The sequence below is a fragment of the Castanea sativa genome, chromosome 2 (assembly GCF_040712315.1).
Source record: "Castanea sativa cultivar Marrone di Chiusa Pesio chromosome 2, ASM4071231v1".
In the NCBI taxonomy this organism is placed as follows: Eukaryota; Viridiplantae; Streptophyta; class Magnoliopsida; order Fagales; family Fagaceae; genus Castanea; species Castanea sativa.
Window position 1 is genome coordinate 24905845 of NC_134014.1, and position 16571 is coordinate 24922415.

The window sequence follows — 16571 nt, forward strand, 5'->3', positions numbered from 1 at the left end:
AAAATGAGCTTGCTTGCATAAGAATAAAATGGGTAATCAGATAACAAGGGAATTGTTGATAATTAAGTCTTTTTAGAACATTTATCTATCAGATAATTATTGTTTTAAAGACTTGATTATCAAAATAAAAAAAAGGATTAATTTTAGAATACGAGTTGAAAATATGTCTAGATTCAATTCCCGACTCAGGAAATCCCTAAAAAAGAGTCTAGAGTGAACCAAAATTGGGAATTGGGCTCGGAACTTGAGAGGGCCAATCGGCACTCTAGGAGTGCTGATCGGCACATGGCAAGTGTTGAACGGCACTTCCCAAGTGTCGATTGGCACAACTTTGAGGCCTGGCCCAGAAATGCTCTAATCGAGATAAAACACATCCATTTCGAATTTTTAGGGACAAGGATGCAACCCAATTCGTATATGATCCAATATAGCTTATTTTTTAAGCATCCAATCTCTATAAATAGGGAACAAACATCAGAAATCAGGACCTTTTTTTTTTTTTTTGACTTCTCTCTCCCCTTACGTTAAAGAAGTTCTAGAAGCCCTACTTTAAAAACTTATTTTTTTAAGAGGCTTCACTTAAATCCTTAAAAAAATTGTTTCTCTTTGAAGAACTCTTTCCTTGAGGATTAAGTTCATGAAGGTATTAGTCTAACTTTGTTTTCATAACATGCTTTCATATATGTTTTAGTTTCCATGGATATGATATTTTCTTTTATGTTTAAATAATCATGTTTCTCATATGTTATCACATGTTTTCAAAAAAATTCACATGATTAATTGATGAGCATGTCTAGATCTAGGGTTGAATCTTTCCTTAGAATTTTAGATTTGCAATTTTTCTATTTTTTTTCCTAAACTAAAATCAAATTTGCAAGTTTTCTCCATATTTTTTTAATTAGAGTCAGATTTGTATTTTTCTCTTTGTTTCTTTTTCAAAGTAAAAACCAGATCAGAATTTTATTCATAAAGTTTGATCTAAATTTTATTAATAAAATCTGATCTGTATTTTCCTAAAAAAAAATCTGCCATGTTTTTAATAAAAAACCAGATATGCATTTTGCTAAACAAAAATCTGCCATGTTTTTAATAAAAAACCATATCTGCATTTTTTCTTATAAAAATCTGACTTGTTTTTAATTAAAAAAAAAAAAAACCAGATCTGCATTTTTTAAAATAAAAATCTGGTCTGCTTTTAATAAAAAAAATCTTATCTGCATTTTATTTCAAATGAAAATCTGATCTATTTCTTAGATAAAAACCAGATCTGTTTTTCTTTCAATAATTTTTTTTTCAAAGAAAAATATGTTTTTCCCCATATTTAAAAATCCCAAATAGATCTGAATTTTTACTAAAAGTCCATTCTTTTTCTTTTATGGAAATAAAAAAAATTGAAATTTTCATTAATCATTTTTATCAAATTTTTATTCAAAATAAACTGGCAGATCTAAGTTTCTTAAATAAAAGTTTAACCCTAAACCTAGGATTTGACATAGTATCCATTGCATAACATTTCATACTTTGAATATGGGTATTTAATTGTCACTAAGAGTCTAGAAGACCAGACTCTGTCTGGGTAAGGTGGGTGTCTAACACTTTTCCATTTTGTAACCTAGCTCTCAAACCTTAGAATTTCAGGTTAGTAGAACTAGTGTTTTATTTTATTTTTTGGTAGATTATATCTAGGACCAAAGCTTTGTATTTTTACATAGATTGTATCTAGGACCAAAGCCTTATAATGATATTCTACCAAGTTGTATTTGTATAATCAATTAATGACGTTTGAGGTATTTTTGGACATGTGAATTTGTATTTTATTTTTTCTTATTTTTTATAAAAAAAACAAGTGGCAACTCCACACATAATCTTGAAAAGGGAAGGTGCTGATGCCTAACCCCTTTTTTGAGAGTACCCTTAGGTTAGTTTTCTGGTCTCTCATAGTGGCGACTCCATTAGGGATGTTGAGGGCTAAGCTTCACATTAGACTTTAAATGACCAATTAAATACCCTTATTTTTGCATGAAGTTTTTGTTTGTCTAGTTGCTTATGTCTTGTATTGTTTGTATAGTATTTATTTGAAAATGCCATGTTGGTTGTTAACAACTTTCCCTAACTGTCATAGTGTGTGCCATCAAACAACAAATATGCATGTACCCATCTTAACATATGGTGGTAGTAACCATGGATCACCAGTCTTCATTAGATTCGGGTACCCAGTGGTGAACTCACCAACTCATAACTCAAAGTCACTAGATCATTTCTTGTTGACTAAAAAGGATAGATCATGCCGTTTGGACCAACGTAATGTTTATTAAATTAAAATTTGGGAGGTGTAATGTTCTAGCTATGGAAAACAATAAAACAACAAACCCACCCTACAATGTAATGACTTAGAACCTATCCATAGGCCGGTCCATGTTAAAATTGCATTGCATTCTGTGTGTGTTTGTTTGGTTGATAGATTGATATAGATGGGGACCTAGTTTTGTTTGACCCAACCAAGCCTTTTCTTAGGAGAGAATTTGGTCAAGATCAGAGGGAAGACTCCAAAGAGAATCCAAGAACACAGCCAAGCTAACAGTGCTGGGAAAACTTAGTTTGTATTGCATACAAAACATACGCAGCGGACAATTAACGGATCTACTTCATTTGCAATTGTTAACATGTACTATGTAAATTTCAGAATTCAAGAATAAGAGAGCATATCTTGGTGCGGTGAAATTAAAAAACAAAGATTAGAAGTACTTGGGAACACTTTTAATCTTCACTCCAATTCCACTTAAACCCAAAAAGTGTGGTCTCTCAATCAATTTATATGTATGTATTCAAGGGAGAATGAGAGAGTGGCTTACACTCACATACACACCATTTCATTCCACATAAAAATCTTATGAAATTATGTATGTTTCTCTCCTTATATACAATTGATTATCTAATTGGGTTAGCCTTTTAGGCTATTCCAATTAGAGTTTAGTATGTGGATTGGAGTGGGACCAAAAGGGAACAAATAAGACTCTAGCTCTAATGCGCTTTGGGCTTTTCTGTCAACTCTTAACAAGTCCAAAGTTAGCATTAATTATATTTAATACCACTATATAAATATAATTTCACTTCCATGATCAAGACTTCATATAATATTTGTGAACATTTTTGTTGTAGCTTGAAAATGCAAAAATGTTGAGCCGCAAGTCTAACTGCAAAGGGAAGGAAGGCCGCAACTAATAATCAAGGAAGTGAAGTTCTAAACATCAATTTAAACCCAAGAGCTCCCAACGACAACGCTAAAAGCTCATTGTCAACATCTACTCAGCATACTTTATTGTTGAGTTTGTATTGTTGCCGGGATTAGTGCTAAAGCATATGGGGGTTGTTGCTGGTGATTAACTTGTTTTGGGATGAGTATAATGGACGCTGTGTGTGACCCTTAGCAGCTGAATATTTTTTGGCGTCACTGCTAAATAAAGTCTTCACCAAATAGCTAAAGGCCATAGCTAAATGGTCCACCACAAGTCACTAGATATTTCATACACCAAGTCTTGAAGTAGCGACGTTCCATACGCCAAGTCTTGAAGCCATATGAGCAATATACCATCGTCAAAGCATGCTTAAGCTAAGACTCTCGAGCATTGTCTTCTCTAATTAATCTTTTTTTATATATCGCTTAAACCATTTTAATCCTTCAAATTTTAATCAAAATATTTTCTATAAGCCGTTTGTGCTAAAGCTTAGCCATGACTATCGTTTACTAATACAAATCATAATTACTCTAGGGGAAAAAATGGAAACCTTTTTGAACCATCCAACAAAGAGGGAAAGCCGGACTCGATTCCTTCTCACCGAAGCCATGACACGCTCATGCACTCTAAGCCATGACAAGCTCATGCATCCAAAGTCATGCTCTATCCACGCACGCCAAGCCATGGCATGTTCATATATCTCAAGTCGTGACAAGCGATTGCATTCCAAGCCCTGCCAACGCCTTAATCACTATTGAATTCAAGAGTATGCTTGAAGAAGGAAGGGCCAATGTTGCCATCCTCAAGAAAATTATTATTGTCACTCAACTCTTGCAATTGAAGTTCGCAACTAAGCCAACTAATAAGAAGGGTTTGCACGCACGCCTTTGAAGAATTCTTTGCTAGACCTCGCTCTAGGTATTGAAGTAAAAAAGCTCAAAAATCACATGTTAGTTGCTAGAAATCCATTCCAAAGATCTTTGAGTGGAATCTTAGTATAATGTGGAAGCTTGGAATAAGCGGCATGAAGGCAAATGAGAGAAATTGTTGTGCTAGGGATGCAACAACCCTACACCGACGTCTTTAATGCTTAGCCCACCATTATCCTAAAGTTAGAAGCCAAGCAAGCAAAGTATGGAGCCGCTGTTTGCGGTACCATGTATCTTCGACAAAGAGGCTAAATGAAGCATGGAAAAAAAAAACTATTGTGTTGGGGATAAAACAACCCTATACCAACATTTCCGATGCTTAGCCTATTGTTGTCCCAAAATTAAAAGTCAAGTCAGCAAAGTGTGGAGTTGCTATTTGCGGCACAACAAATCTTTGACAAAGAGGAATCATATTCAGCCCTCTATATAGCATATAGGAGGACCTCCATTTTTAGAAGTTATCTTTGAATCATATGAAGAATACTAAAGGAGGAAAAAATCCCACCAATGACTCTTAGCATATCCTATAAATCTTCAAGACATGAGTGGCCCAAAACGTTCCACACTTGGGGGCTTGATCTCATCAGACTTATCCATCCACCCTTGAATGGATGCATTCGAGTCTTTGCCACACTAAGTAATTCACTAAGTGGGTGGAAGCAATTCCACTCAATAAAAGCAATGGCAATGGTTGTAGCCAACTCCATCAAGGAGCATATCATTCATTGCTTTAACATCTCACACAAGATCATAAGTGACAACAATATATCTCGCTTATACCAATTTTCGGAGGAAAGCCCTATAAAACATTACGAAGTCGACGAACTATCATATTATCCAAGCATGGTGAGAACTCTACATGCGAATGTGCAATGCCTTCAATAAGGTAGGGAAAACTGACGCTTTCTTCTAATGAAAAACCTTGTGAAACAGCAAAAAAGCCAACGAATTACTCTTATGGCAAAACCTCTACATCTGAGGGTGAAAAAAAAAAAAACTCTCAATAAGGTAGGGAAAGCCAAAGCCAACAAGATGTTTCATTATGGCGATACCCCTACTTGCGAGGGTGCAACTAGCCCTCAAAAAGGTAGGAAAGCCAATATATCCTCGAAGGCAAACTCGATTGAATGATTAGGTAGCCAGTGAGATGTCATATCATTCATATGTTGCAAGACCCCTACTTGCGAGGATGCAACACCTTCAACAAGGTAGGGAAAGCCACCATTTTCTTAACAGCAAGCCTTACGAAGCAGTAGGGAAGCCAAAATAATATCTTAAAATTCAAGTACAGTGATTCACTACATGCAGGGACATAGCCAACCCTTAAAAGGATGAGAAAGCTGATGCATAAACCTTATAAAGCAGCAAGGAAGCCAATGAACCATTACCTTATTTTCATATAGTAATTCACTTTACGCAAGGATAAAACTCCTTAAGAAAATAGCAAAATTGCCATTCTATAAGTTATCGTATGCAAGAATGTGATATCCTCAAAAGATGATAGCAATACAGGCTTTATCCAAGCCGCTGTCTGTGAGAACGCAATCAACCTCAATGAAATGGTGACAAACAAGTGCACTATGAGCTGTAATGCATGAAAACACAGCTCATATGTGTGGGCTTCTTGAAACTAATGAAGTAGCGACCTAATATATGTTGAGTGTAAGTCGGCTACCAAGCAGCGAGCTAAGTTTCATTATACATGAGTTGCTGTTTATGAAACCGCTCATCATTAGAGTGCTGAAAAATCGTGCACAGATAGCGAGACATGCGCTTAGCCAAACCCTGTTCGCAAAAGCATGAAAACCAAGCAACATGACTACTAACTTGCCTTAGCAAAGACGAAGTCATATTCACAACATATCCAATCAAGCATGAGTCATTCTCAAGAGACTAAGTGCATGTGTACAATCTATCAAAGCTATGCCACTCAACCAAAAGGTGTGCATGACCTTTCCAAGCAAGCTTTTCTTAACATACTTAAATGGTCACAATCATACAAGAGTTGTTTTCATAACAAAAACATGCTCATAGCCTATCAAAGAAAGGTACAAACTCATTCTCAAGGTACAAAATACAAACAATTCTCATCCTTGGGTTACAAATCATTCTTTTCATTCCAAAATTCAAAATTACATGACGAGACATCATATATGTGTTTCTTTGTGCAAAATACAAATTGTATCTACTAACCATGATAGCACAAGCTCAAAATTTCAATAAATACTAGTGCATAGGATTTGCTTTGTACAAATAAGTAGGCTGTCCACAAAAGCGAAAAAACAAGAGAATATGTTTTGAAGGCAGCCGCCCCTATAACACATTACAACCAGCTCGGGTTCCCAAGATTTCAGAAATTTCAAGAAACAAAAAAAAAAAAAAAAAAAAAAAAAGAAAAAAAGAAAGGGGGACTCAAAGAAGATGGAGTCTTTCAAAAATATCCAAGCTATTGCATTTGAAACACTCGCTTGCAATTAATCTCTCTATGAAATTTGTGGCTACAATTTTCCGCTTCTTCACAAAAATCCAGTTGCCAAGAGATGCAAGTTGAACTTCCAAGCTCCACTTGAACCATGTATCAATGATGCAATAGAGGTAGTAGAGAAGAAACTCTACAATCAGCCAGTCCTCAATCAAGTTCTTGGCGACACTCTTTCATTTGAACAGTCGCTCTTTGGCCAAAGGAACAAACTGAGTCCTATGCACTTTCCTTACCACAGTCGCCCTCTAGTCATTCAAAAGGGGAGCTTCATGTTTGTTGCTATTATCCTCACCAAGCTTGACCAAGGAAGCCTTGCGATCCCCTTGAGCGGAACTAAAAGCGACCTGGTCATGCGCACAGACAGCGGGACAATAAGCTCATCAAATGCCCAATGCAAATAATAAGAAGACTAGAAAGGGCTTTAACTTTACTAATCCAGTACCACTTATTGTGGGTCTCTTGTTGCTATCAGTGAGTTGTATTCTACAAAAGACACCAAACAACTCATTAACAAGCATGAAGCAACAACTTGTGACTCCACATCTTTATTCACATTCGCCACAAGAACACAATATTGGGGGCTGCAGCACATACAGCAGCTATGTCAAACCCCTATTCTACATCGCCAAATGATATCTTTACTCCATTCCATCTCGAATACGCTATCTTAAGGCGGCTAGTAGTATTGCTCATTGCTCATGGTTACGGCTTCATCAAAATTAATATTGGCAATCACAATCTCGCCAAATTGGCCAACAATAAAACAAATAAAAAATTGAAGCATCCCCAACGTCTCATTCATAATCATCTCCTCATATGAACCCAATTTGCTCATTCAGTGGGGACAGTTTACTTCCAATACAATGGCTTACTCAAAGTCAAGTATAGCCATACAGCAAACTAATTTACATGCCTTGCGACTATCATAATCAATGGGAATCGACTTCGACATGAGCTTTCAATGAGAGCAATGGCATGACCTCATAAGTTGGCACCTCACGGTGGGTCTGTGATTTCCCAAAGAAGATCCATCCTACACAATCAACAACACAATCTATTCAACACATCGCCAAGTATATCCAAGAGATCAGCAAAAACAAAATTAGCTCACCAAGGGATGCGTGGCATTTGACTTTATCAAGCTTGCATGAAGAATGGATTCAACACCTAGTCGTCGCATTCGGCATCATTCTCTTACAACAAAAACCTTGCCTCTCAATGACGAGTGTGTTCCTTTCTCTTTGCCATCAACATTACTTAGCTGAAATTAGTACAAACAAGTCTGGTGGCCATGGGCGTCGAGCTGCCGCAAAATGCCTTCAATGCTACCTACAAAACAACCTTGCTCCTTGCCGATGAGTTCTCTATCTTCTTCGGTGGTGACGCTTTATCATGTCTAGGTCCTGCAACGAGCATCTTTATACTTCTTTGATTATTGTTGTGGAATGCCGTCGCTCTGATCTCCTTCATTTTGCAACCACCATCTCACCGTCCTTCTTGGGTTTTGGCCACATAGGTGCAAGATTGAAGGTGGGTACAACAAGGCTTTGGAAGATTTGATGAGCTTAAGGGATTTTAAAAATAAAAGATTTACAAGAACATGATTTCAAGAGTTTGGAGAAAAAGGAGTTCTAAAGCTCTTGGAGAAGTGATTTACGCCAAGAAGCTAAAGAAAGCAGCAAAGTTATAGTGATATACATCACAAAGTGAAAAAGGTGTGAGATGCATCTGAAGGAGTGACAGCAACAAACAAAAAGAAAAAGAGAAATGAAAAGCAAAGTGATTAAATGGGTTCCTAAGCATATGGTGTGAAATGGAAAAGCTAAAATGATGGAGTCATTTGGAGAAGACCAAGGAAATGAAAAGTGAGCATTTTGAAGACAAGTCAAAAGCGAAGATTTATATGGCAAAGCTTAAGTGACATGGTGAGCTTAAAGCCAGGGGAAAATGGGTCATTATGCATAGATGCTGAAGAATATAGTTAGTAGGCTCCGGTAAGTAAGTATATAAAATACTAACATCTCGACTCTTAGAGAGTCGATTTTTAACAAGTAAATCAAGTTTTTAAGACTCGATTTCCATGTTCTGCTCAAATATGATGTGGCCGTTTTCCACGTGGTAGCCACCTGGAAATCGAGTCTTAGAGACTCGATTTATTTGTGAAAAATTGAACACTCTAATTGGGCCAAGGGGGACTCCAGGTAGATATCGAGTCTTTTAGAGTCAATTTTAAAAAAGGAAAATCGAGTCTAAGATACTCGATTTGCAATGTTTGGTCCACTTTAATCCACGTGGCTAGGGCAGCTGCTTTTTATCACACAATACCTATTTTCTGGGTTCTGTCGTTTGCCACACCAAAAATTCTAGCAACTCTTTCTTCCTCTCTCACTCTCTCTCTCTCACTCTCATACAAAACTTCAAATCAAACTCACCCTCCATTTACACATTCTCAAGTCAAGTAAGGTTTTTATACACTCTCTCTAGTTGTTAGTTTTTTTTTTTTTTTTTGAATAGTTGTTAGTTACATATATGTAATGTTAGGGTTTTTTTATGGGTAGTTGTTAGTTACATATATGTAATGTTAGGTTTTTTATGGGTATGTATAATGAGTTTTTTTGTTTGGTTTGTTATTTTTCTTTATATTTTTGATAGAATGATTTGAAGATTTGTGTGTTTAGTTTTTTTTATTTGAGTATGATTAATGATTTTTTTTTTTTTAGAAACAAATGGTAATGATTGAGTATATATGCTAATGTGGGGTTTGTACATGCATATGATGTAACAAGTTAGTGTATATATGGTAGGCTTTTTTTTAAAAAATTTTATTTTATAAAAAGTAAAAAATATTTAAGATATATTTGTATTGTTAGGCTTTTATCATGGCTATTTTTGTTGTTGTTTGGTTTAATATTTTTCATTATTTTTTTGTTAGAATGATTTGAAATTTTGTAGTGGGGGTAAGTGTTATCTTTAGTTTTTTTATTTGTTTGAGTATGAAATGATAATGATTGAGTGTGTTTGTATGTGATGTGGAGTGAGTATATGCAAATGTGGGGTGTGTTTGATGTAAGAAGTTGTAATTTTTGTACTTTGAGTACATAAAAATGTTTTGTAATTGTGTTAAAATATGCCACTAACATACCCTTGACTCTAATAGGTTCACAATCTCTGAAGAATATTGACATAAATGTATACTACGGTGGACCCCTTTTCAATCCTGAACAGATTGACGGATTCGCATTTCAAGGTCCGAGTATCGAATGCTATTACATGATGATACGTCGTAAGTTGAAGACATTGAATGATTTGAAGATGAAAATAATGAAAGAACTGAGTTTGAGCCCTACTTGTTATGACATAAATATTATTTATCGTTACCCACAAGAAGTCCTTCATGAACGGATAAATTACAAGTACATGACAATCAAAGAAGATAAACATGTAAAGGTCATGTTTAATAAGATCCATAAAATATCCCAAGTAAATGTTGCTAAATTGTACGTAAGTTCCGAGCCGCTCGCAGAAGTTGATGTCGAGGCGTTGCAACAAACAACTACATCTTTGCAATTTACAGCCTTAGACAATGGATGCACTACAATGGGAGGTTACACATTCCCATCTCAAGATTATGCTGCCAATACTGGTGAAACACTTCAACCTCAAGAGACATATTTAGGGGTGGAGGACGAAGATCATTTTGCGAATAATGATGAAAATCTCGATGATATGGACGAGTACGAAGAGAGGATTGAGCGAGGCGACTTTGAGAAGGATGTGGATGACCATGACCATGAACTTGCTTCCAATTTTGAAGAGGAAAATATGGAGTGCCATGATGAAGGTGATGCAGACGATGATATTGGCGTCCAGCATGTTCCAAATACGATCACTGCCTACACACCTCCTGCCGAGTCATTCTCCGCAAATACTTGGGAAAATATGGTTGATCCTTCACGTCTTCAGATACCATTTGTTTCTACTTGGGAAGATGAGATGCATTTTAATAAAGGGTTGACTTTTGCAAATAAAAAGGCGGTGAAGCGTGCATTGATAATATACGCAGCAAAGGACAATAGAAATTTTATAATCCGGAGGTCGACCAAAACTAAATTGTGCACTGCATGCATTGACACCAACTGCAAGTGGTACGTTGGGGCATTCATGAAGGCTAAATTAAATGGTCTGTGGATGGTCACGTTTTATGTGGGTCCACACAGTTGTATACCCTTTGGCCTGCAAAGAGACGGTAAAATGATGGATTCGAATTTCGTTGCATCAGAAATTGTGGGAAAATTGCGACAAAATCACACTACTCGTATTGATGAGCTTCGGGGCCACATAGATACTAAGTATAATCATCAGCTCTCTTACTATAAGGTATGGGACGCAAAACAAAAGGCAATTGCTAAGATATTTGGAGATTGGGAGGAGTCTTACCAAAGGTTGCGAAAGTTGTTGTTGGCATACTTGGATCAGGATTCGGGTACCCAGTACACCTATTGGACCATACCTAGCCCCATAGATGGTACTACGTTACTACGCTATGTATTTTGGGCATTTGCTCCATGCATTGCTGCTTTCAGATATTGCAGGCCAGTGATCAGTATTGATGGGGCTCATTTGTATGGTAAATATCGAGGGGTGTTGATGATTGCAATGGCAACCGATGCTAACCAAAAGGTTTTGCCTCTCGCCTTTGCTGTTGTGGACAAGGAGTCAGGGGCTAGTTGGGGATGGTTTTTAGAGTGTCTCAAGAATTCGATAGGGCATGTCATACCTGATGAGGGCATTTGTATTATTTCTGACTGACATAAAGATATCAAATGCGCCATTGCAGAGTGGCCTATAGGTGATGACGGAAAGTTACAGGTACATCACCGATATTGCCTTCAACATGTTGCTAGCAACTTCAACACACACTTTGATGACCCGACTCTAAAGGCATTGGCCTTGAAAGTTGGATATGCGACTCATGACGCTAAATTTAAGTCCATAATGCAAACTATTAAGGATGTCGAGATTAACGCACTGAGGAGGGTAGACCTTGATGATCCCCATCTCAAACGCTATATGCCATACACATATCTAATGAGTGAGGATGTGGAGAAATGGACCCAGTCACATGATGGTGGAAGACGTTACGGTGCAATGACAACCAATATCTCTGAGTGCTTTAATGGGGTACTTAAAGGTGCCCGCGGTTTGCCCATTGCTGCAATGGTTGAGTTCACTTGGTGCAAACTTGTTGCATATTTCCATGATCGACATAAAGAAATTACTTCTGATCGCTTTCAAGGTAAGGTGTAGAGTGATTATGCAATGGGGATCTACACCACAAATTTGCTGGAAAACTTCAGGACACACTGTGAGGGAATTTAATCATGAAACTGGTGTATATCAAGTGGTTACCCCGTACAACGACTATAGAGGTGGAGGGGGAAACCACAGTCATGAAGTGCGCGTATTTGCTAGAACATGTGGTTGTGGAAAGTGGCAAAACATTAAGATCCCTTGTTCACATGCAATTAAAGTTTTGCAGCAATTGCATCTCAATGCGACCAGCTATATTGACTCATGTTACAGTTTGGAGAACGCCATTCACACATATTCACATCAATTTGTGGCGCCAAAGTCAGAGTCATTGTGGAGGGACGTTCGCGGACCACGGTGGGTGCCTGACCCAAGTCTGTTGCGGGCCAAAGGTCGTCCTGTGAAGTCAAGAATAAGGAATGAAATGGATGGGGTACGGCGAAAACGGGGAAGCCGGAACCCAGATTCGGACTTGAGGGAGATTCAACCGAGGCAGCGATGCGGAGTGTGTCATGAAGAGGGGCATAACCGCAGACGATGTCCCAATTCCCTTGGGGCTTCAACAAGCGGTTCCCGTGGGGCTTCAATTGGCGGTAGTGCTACAAACTAGGCAAGTGTCTTTGTTGTTTTGATATAATATGCTCAAAATTTCAATTGGTTTTTGTTCTTCACATTTAGGAACTTACAACCGTACTTTAATGTTTTTCAGGCGAGCGGAGGCTCGATTTTTGAATGGCATTGTACGTGGGAGTTGTGGTTATCTTCAGTATGGACAAGTGCTAGGCGACCATGTTGTATCAATATGGACAAGTGTTAGGCGACTATGTAGACTATGTTGTATCGAGTCAATTGTTATTTTGTTTATTACTGAATGTTGTTGTAATTGAACTAGTAGCTATCCATTGTACTCGTTAGAAGAAATGAGGGGCCTTGTTTGAAGAAACGATAGCTAGTAATTAGATTGTATGCCGGACGTACTGTGGTTAAATTTGTATAGTCTGTAGCTAAAAGGGCAACTATACTGCCCATGAATAGTAACTGTGGGAGATCCAGTTTCTTGCATTTAATGTACTCTTCATTCAATGTTTGTATACACTGCCCATGTGATGTATTCTGGATCTGGTTTACAGCTGCAGGGAAGGAAAAAAAAATTCTGGTATACTACTGCAGGGGGAAGGGGGGTAACCCCAAAAAAAAAAAAACCCAGTGGAAATCGAGTATCTAAAACTCGATTTCCAATCGGATGGCATAATCGTAAATTTAACTAGTACAAATCGAGTTTTAAAAACTCGATTTATGTAGTACTTATTTACCAAAAAGCCACTGAAATGGAAATCGAGTTTCAGAGACTCGATTTCTACTGTGAATTTTTCCAGTGGCATTTGGCCGTAAATATTTCTGAACTCTCTGTCTGGCGTACTCGCTGCTACGGAACTCGAGTACTGAATAGAAATCGAGTGTCTAAGACTCGACTTACAACTGAAATCGTGTCTTTAATACTCGATTTCCAGAAGGTTTTTTTTTTTTTTGGTTTTTTTTTTTCAGAACTATATTTCAAACTAACAACACTATATTTCAATGGGTAATTTGAAACTTCTGGAATTAAATAGTTTAGTTTAAAATTTTTAAAATTGCAAGATTTATTTTAAAACCAAGCCACCTTAAATCATAGGATTTAAATTTTATTAAAAACAAAATAACATGAACCAAACTAGTAACTTTTTTATTTTTGAGAAGAAGTCTAAAACCAAAAAGAAGAGTTCCTAGCATCATTAAAATCTCTTAAATAAAGATATAAGATTTAAATTGTGACCACCAAAAATTAATTAGTGTCTTTTAATATAATGATAAGAGCACCTCTTATAATATAAAAATTAAATAATATAAAAATTAAATAATATAAAAATAAGTTATTTTAAAACCACAACTTTTGTGCCGCAACTTTTGCCACATTTCGATATAGCTAGACTATGACATAGACTTATTATTTTTTCTCCACCACTTTCAATCTAGGTGTAAAAAGTTGCGGCACAAAAAGTTGAAACTTTTATCTTTGTTTTAATGCCATCAAGAATCCCTTGTTGCCCATCTCCTTCATTTTCGCTCCAATTTTTTTTTTTTAATCACTCTTGTGAAATAAGTTTTCAGCAAGGCAACAAGTTCCCTTCTAACTTCAATAAGACTATACGAGTATAAAAAAAAAATTGTGTTTAACCATTACAAATTTGAGTAGAGAAATATTGCCATTATTATAAGGTTCCTACACAAATTTGACTAATTTTTAATGTCATAAGTAAAGCCTTTGACTCATGCAAGAAACTTTTCCAAATTCCTCTATTTTATATGAATATTTACCTTAGATAACAGGTGTATGTAATGTAACTCCCACATATATAAGAGGTTCACACCGGATATATGAGATAGCTCCTCACACTTTTGGGACTCAGCAATTTGTTTAGTTAGGATATATAATCAAGTTGTTGTATCCAGATAACAAATCTAACAGAACCTACTGTATCCATGAGTAAATGAATCAAAATTTTCATGCCCATTGAGGTCAAGTGTAATTTCAAGCAACATTACACCAGTTAGTCTTTTTTTTATTGAGTGCGAATTTTAATAAATTCACTATTAGATTAAATTTTCTTCTTATATTTAACATGTTTACAAAATTTCAAGATGGTCTAAAATCAATAACTATGCCATCGACTAAGGATGTGTTTACATCTTAAATTTCTGTTTTTAAAGTTATGCATAAAAGAAGGGCTTCTAGATAGAATAGTAAATGACGAATGCAAATCCTCTGTACTTTTTTTTATGTTCCACTTTATGTTCCACCAATTATTACTTACTATGTATATGATGCTTTCCATTTTAAATGGAAAATGTTGGATTAATTGCTAGCGCCTGAAGTTTAAAAATGACATCCGATTAGCATAAAATTTAGTGTACATTTTAAGAGAATAAAATCCAACAGTGTGATTTTTGAAATATTAATGATAACAAGAACTCCTTCAACACGTCCGTAAGGTTAATCCATTCTAAGAGGTTCTGATCATCATATCCAAAGATATCATAATATTGTAAAAACAAATAATCTTGGACATTGTTACATTTTTATTATAACAATATTCTGCAAAACTAGCACTACCAAGTACCAACACCTTACAACCTGTGAATGACCTATGCGTGGTGTTTGAGGCATAACAAATACAACCTAGAAAAAGCCAGGCGCCAGCAATTAATCCAACATTTTCCAATTCCACTTTCAAGTAAGCTTTTCATAAAAAGAGACTACAACTACATTTTCCAACCCGCAGATGGAGGGTCTCTTCCATCTTGAGGAGGCGGTTAGATTCATCTGTTGAGACTTTCTCAACGGGAATGCCTGTCCAAGAGGAGACAATATGTTGAATATCCAGCTCAGTCACCAGTGGACCTGCATCCCCAGCCTCAGTCTCTGCTTTTGACATTTCCTTGCCTTTATCTACAGCAGCTGATATTTGTGCCTTAAGGTCCATTTCTCTATCACGTAACTCTCCAGCCTGTTCAAGATTTTGTGCAATGTCATCTAAGGTGAAGCGAAGAAAGAAAAACCAGTAGACAAAGCATTTTAAAGGTTTTATAAGTTAGAAACCTCAAATATTCCATAACTATAACAAAGACTTCAAAGAAAACAACTCTTCAACTATTCAATCTCTCTCACATATTGGTTATGCTGATAAATCCTGGTACAATTTTGTTTCTTGACGAGTATAAATGGCCAGTGAGCTATGACTCAAATGACACTTCCTCCTCCCACAAGAAGACAAGAAAGGGTGGAGTTTTGTGTGGTGAGTTTAAATGTCAGTAGCTGTGCATGTAACACCCATGTAACTTACTGGTTAAAAAAATGGTTATATATTCAATTTGGTTTACCATCTTTAGGGAAATAGTTGCAATATGTGCAGTCCTCTAGAAAATATGCAAACTAAGAAACCAGAATCCTGAACTCTGTGATTGCAATATGTACCTTCTCAAAGTCTTGGCTGCATTGTGAAGGTACTATGAAACCCATTCCACCAGCTTGTATGAAACCCATTCCACCAGGCTTGTATGAAACAAGTGCACTTACTGTTCCTTCCAGCATCTTCAGTAATGCCTGTTGAACACCCTCTCCAGACACGTCTCTACTAATATTAAGGCTCTCAGCCTGCAACGTAGATAAGTGGAAGATGTCAATAGTATAAAAAGGAGCATGGAGGTGGTCTTCAAAACAGAAAGAGATAGAGAGATTGACCAAAAAAAAAGGAAAACCTTTTTGGTTATCTTGTCAACTTCATCAATGTAAACAATGCCTTGCTGGGCAGCTGCCACATTATAGTCAGCAACCTGAGATACAAATAACCATGTAAATAACTTGTAATCATTAATTCACCAAATATGCATAGAAGTGCATATTTACACCATTTTATATCATAAAATAGAGTCTGTGTCTATATTGATTGAAAAACATCACGTTCTATGAGAATTAATTAAATTAACACCCCAACAAAGGTTATTGACTCACTTTCTCTTTTAGACTTTCTTAACATCATTGATTCATGCTCTATAAGAATTTATTAAATTAACACC

The 16571-nt window shown here is 36.5% G+C and overlaps 1 long non-coding RNA gene across 1 annotated transcript; it reads right to left on the reverse strand.

Moving 5' to 3' along the window:
• Positions 1 to 6263: 6263 nt before the first annotated feature.
• On the reverse strand, positions 6264 to 8228 carry LOC142624062 (uncharacterized). Its single transcript, XR_012842270.1, has 2 exons — positions 7759 to 8228; positions 6264 to 7680 (listed from the first exon to the last, which is right to left on the reverse strand). It is a non-coding gene; the product is annotated as an uncharacterized LOC142624062 (long non-coding RNA).
• Positions 8229 to 16571: the final 8343 nt, after the last annotated feature.